Source organism: Nannospalax galili, unplaced genomic scaffold (genome assembly GCF_000622305.1).
Source record: "Nannospalax galili isolate Female #2095 unplaced genomic scaffold, S.galili_v1.0 scaffold517, whole genome shotgun sequence".
Lineage (NCBI taxonomy): Eukaryota > Metazoa > Chordata > Mammalia > Rodentia > Spalacidae > Nannospalax > Nannospalax galili.
Genome location: NW_008340098.1, coordinates 1798963 through 1804227, shown reverse-complemented (window position 1 = coordinate 1804227; position 5265 = coordinate 1798963). Strand labels below are relative to the sequence as shown.

Below are 5265 nucleotides of genomic sequence, written 5' to 3'. Positions count from 1 at the left end.
TTACAAGATTCTTTATCAGCTGGGTTTGGTGGTATATGAATTTAATCCCAGAACTCCAGAGGCAAAAGCAGGTGAGTCTCTGTGAAATCTAGGACAGCTTGCTCTACATAGTGAGTTCGAGGCCAGTCAAGGACAGCTGGGGCTACAGAGAGACCCTGTTTCAAAAAGACCAAAAAAATTAAATAAAATATATTTAAAAAATAAAATAAAAGGCGCCCATCCTGATGCCTGGACGAGTGTGAGGGGCGGACCACGGCGGCCACGCGGACCCAACCAGCCTTGCCGACTCCTGCCCTCCAGCCTGGAGTGCGACGACCGGGATGACCGTGATGACCCGGTGGCTGCGTGGGCACCAGGCCTGGCGAGGGCGAGAAAGACTTACATGTGTGGAAGACAAGGGCAGAAACACCCTAATTAAGATTCCACTGAGGAGTGTGGAAAGCACTGAGACCTAAAGATGACTGAGCTTTCTGCCGAGCAAATGAAGAACCAAATTAGAGATGCTCGAAAAGCATGTGCAAATGCAACTCTCAGATCACAAACATTGACCCAGTGGGAAGAATCCAGATACGCACCAGGAGAACGCTGAGGGGGCACCTGGCCAAGATTTATGCCAAGCACTGGGGCACAGACTCCAGGCTCCTTGTCAGCGCTTCTTAGAATGGGTAAATCATCTGGGAGAGCTACACAACAAACAAGGTCCATGCCATCCCTCTGCGCTCCTCCTGGGTCATGACTTGTACACACGCTCCTTCTAGGAATTACGTGGCTTGTGGTGGCCTGGATAATATCTGTTCCATTTACAATCTGCAAACTTGTGAAGGGAATGTGTGAGTCGTGAGCTGGCAGGACATACGGGATATCCTGCTGCCGGTTCCTGTATGACAATCAGATCATCACCAACTTTGGAGACACCACATGTGCCCTGTGGGACATTGAAATGGGCCAGCAGACAACCATGTTTACTGGACACACTGGAGATGTCATGAGTCTGTCTTTTGCTCCCCACACCAGACTGTTTCTGGTGCTTGTAATGCTTCAGCCAAGCTCTGGGATATCCGAGAAGGGATGTGCCGGTGGACCTTCACAGACCATGAGTCTGACATCAACGCCATCAGTTTCTTTCCCAATGGCAATGTATTTGCCACTGGCTCAGATGATGCTACTTGCAGGCTCTTTGATCTCCGTGTAGTTGAGGAGCTCATGACCTACTCCCATGACAACATAATCTGTGGGATCACATCTGTCTCCTTCTCTAAGAGTGGACTCCTCCTCGCTAGGTGCAACGACAACTGCAACGTCTGGGATGCACTCAAAGCTGACCCGGCAGGTGTCTTAGCTGGACATGACTACCACGTCAGCTGCTTGGGGGTGACTGATGGCATGGCTGTGGCAACAGGGTCCTGGGACAGCTTCCTCAAGATCTGGAACTAAGGCCAGTAGCAGCGGGTGGATACCATGGCAACCGGAAGACCATACCAACCTTGAAGCAACAGCATATCCTATCCAAACGTACTAACATGGACACCCACACCTCCCCTCAGAGCTTCTAAAGAAGATCATTTTTTCTTCACTTATTGCTGAAAGCAAGAGCACAATTCCCATTAAGAGAAGGCTCTGTGCTGTAAGTAAGCAGATTGTGCATTCCTTCTGGGGCCATTGTCTTTGTTTCCTTTTTTGTCTTGGATGAATTTTAAAAATACTACAATAAAAAAATGTTAACCAGAAGGTAACCTGAGTGTGACTGAGACAGACATTCCTCTTCACCAGTTCACTTGACTTTAGACCAGTGATCCTTTTTTGTGGCATTCATGCAAAACAAGTTGGGGACTTTGTTATCTTGTAGTTATTTCTAAATATCAAGTCATTTGTAGCAGGATTTTGGAAGCATTCTCACATTTCCTTCTTAAATATATTCCTTTATGTTCAGTAGTTAACAGAACTAGAGCCCATGGCAGTCTGACCTGCCAGTGACTCAGTTCTGTCCCTGGCTCTTTTTGTCTCATGTCACAGATGACTGTTGTGCACACGGCATAGTAGAAGAGAAAAATTCAGAAGCAAAGTAGCCAAGCACATGTTGTGATGGCCACCAGTGCTTGGTTAGAGTCCTTCCCCTTTGTGAACTCACACCTGGCATCCATCCCTTCTGACCTGTCCTCCCACCACCTAGTTTCTGCTCTTACCTTGGGTTTCCTGTGAAGCTGAAGGGAAGTTTGTAGTCATGTGACACTGGCCGTCCACCCTGCCGTCAGGGGCTTGTTTTCCAGAGATGCCTGTCCTGTGCTTGGATGGTGGGGGGGGTGGGGGGTTATGAAACAATGTACAAATCAATGTTTTGAAAATAATGATCGCAAACTTTCTAAGTTAAATTTTAAACAATTTGTTTGCCATATTGGGTGGGTTTATTCTTAGAATTGCATGCTGTAGAAATGCTCTAAAGTGCACATAGGACTCAGACCTTAGATGTTCTTTTTCTTTTAAGGAATAACCTCTTAAAAGTTGTAACTGTGGTGGCTCTGTCCATTACTGTTGCTACTCTGCACACACATCGGAAGCAGCAAGCGCTCTACATGCTTGAATAATGGGATAAATCACTGTTTTCTTACTTTAAAGACAAAACAGTCCTGTTGGGAACGATCGCTGTTGGAATCAGGTTGCGGGAGCTGCCTGCTGCCTCTTTGCCACTTTCTAGAAGCCTGCCTCCACGTGTATGAGTGTATCGCCTGCATGTATGTGAGTGCACCCATGTCGTGCAATGCCACAGAGGTCAGAAGAGGGCTTCGGATTCCCCTCGGCACATAGACAGATACACACAAAATTTAAAAAAATTTTAAAAGTAGTTGCTAGTTGGATTTTCAGGGTAACTGGAAGACAGCAGCCTGGGGCTTCTTCTATAATATTACTACTATCAGGGTATTCTAATTAGATCATTTTCTATAAAAAAAAAAAGGATAAGTTGAAAGCTGGGCATGGTGGTACACATCTTTAATTTTTATTTTATATGTATGAGTGTTTTGCCTGCATGTATGTAAGTACACCACATGCATGCAATGCCCATGGAGGCCAGAAGAGGGTGTTGAATCCCCTGGAACTGGAGTTATGGACAGTTGTTAACTGCCATGGGGGGGGGCTGGGAACCAAACCCCAGTCCTCTGCAAGAGTAGCCAGTGCTCATAACTGCTGAGCCATCTCTCTAGACCCAACATCTTTTTCTTTTTCTTCTTTTTTTTGGGGGGGGTCTTTTTGAGACAGGGTCTCCCTGTAGCCCCAGCTGTCCTGGAACTCACTATGTGGACCAGGCTGGCCTTGAACTCACAGAGATCTGCCTGCCTCTGCCTCCTGAATGTTGGGATTAAAGACGTGCACCACCACACCTGGCCTGACCCAACATCTTTTTATAAAATATTTATTATTTTTATGTGTATGAATGCTATGCCTGCATGTACGTAAGTGCACCCGTGTCGTGCAATGCTGGCAGAGGACAGACGAGGCTCTTAGATCTTCTGGAACTGGAGGTATGGACAGTTGTTAGCTGCCATGTGGATGCTGGGATTCAAACCTGGGTCTTTTGCAAGAATAGTCAGTGTTCTTGACCGCTGAGCCACCTCTCCAGCCCCTAGACCTGAGATCTTTAATACGAGTACTCAGAGGTAGAAGCAGGCAGATCTGTGAGTTCAATGTCAGCCTGGTTTACATAGCAAGTTCCAGGCCAGTCAGAGATACATAGTGAGACCCTGTCTCAAAAAGCAAACAAGTAAAATAATAAGTTGAAGGGCCTTTGGGATGGGTCAGTGGATTAGGGCACTTGCTACCAAGCCTGATGACCTGAATTTCATCCCCAGGCCCCAGATGATGGAAAGAGAGAACTGACTCCTGTATTTGTCCTTTAATTTCAACACTTGAGATATGGCACACTGGCATATACACAGCAAAATAAATAAATGTAATTTTATAAGCTTTTTAAAAAGAGTAAGTTGAAACTACAACTTTAGATAACCTTAACAAGACTGGAGGTATTTTATAAGTAGTTAAAACTTGTTGAGATTTATTTTAAGAATGAGAAAAGAAATGCTAAATAACTTTAGATTTTATTTGTTGCTTTCTTTTTATTTTTTGTATGATATGTGATATGTGTATATGGGTGCATATACCCATGCTCAAAGTGTACATAGGTCAGAGGAGGATGTCAGGTATCCTCTATCCCTCTCTGCCTTATTCTCTTGAGACAGGGTCTCCACTAAACTTGGAGCTCACTGTTTTTCAACTATGCTGGCAGCTAGCAAGGCCTACCAATCCTCCTGTCTCTGCCTTGCCAAGTGTTGGGGTTACAGGTCCATGTGGCCACCTCCTTGGCTTTTCAAGTGGGTGCTGGGTATCTGAACTCAAGTCCTTATCACTGAGCCACCTCTCCCAGCCTACTTTTTTTTTAAAGGTACATTCTCAATCTGAAGCCCAATCTAGCCTGTTATTCACTATGTAGTCCAGGTTGGCCTCAAACTCACAATGATCCTTCTGCCTCAGCCTCCTTAGTGCTGGGATTACAAGAATAAGCTACCACACCCAGCTTTAGTTTGTTTTTTTTTTTTTTTTTTTTTTTTGAGATAGTGTCCTGTAGCCCCACCTGGCATGGAACTCACTATGTAGACCAGGCTGGCCTTGAGCTCACAGAGATCCACCTGCCTCTGCCTCTTGAATGCTGGGATTAAAGGCATACACTACCATGCCCGGCCTCAGCTTTAGATTTTATGATAAACATTTAAGGTAAGTTTAAGCATTAAAACTGCAAGGAATATTACTACCATACAGAAATAGAAAGCTTCAACCAGCAAAGGAAAAGAAGTGGTAATTTAGGAAACTATCAATGCAATAGAAGACAAGAAATGAAAAGCAGAAATCTTCATATAGGCAGAACTGGCTACCATGCCCGGCCTCAGCTTTAGATTTTATGATAAACATTTAAGGTAAGTTTAAGCATTAAAACTGCAAGGAATATTACTACCATACAGAAATAGAAAGCTTCAACCAGCAAAGGAAAAGAAGTGGTAATTTAGGAAACTATCAATGCAATAGAAGACAAGAAATGAAAAGCAGAAATCTTCATATAGGCAGAACTGGCAAAACAAAGGAGCCAGGGGCTCCTCCCAAGCCCATGTGACCCCTGAGGAACAGATACTCAAACGACCTTAAGAGTAAAAATAAATTGGTTTATCTGGGCCAACTGTATGGCCTTAAACATCCAAAAGGAAAGTATAACCAAAGATTAAA

The 5265-nt window shown here is 44.6% G+C and overlaps 1 pseudogene; it reads left to right on the top strand.

The window, feature by feature from the left end:
• Positions 1-457: 457 nt before the first annotated feature.
• On the top strand, positions 458-1434 carry LOC103735704 (annotated as a pseudogene).
• Positions 1435-5265: the final 3831 nt, after the last annotated feature.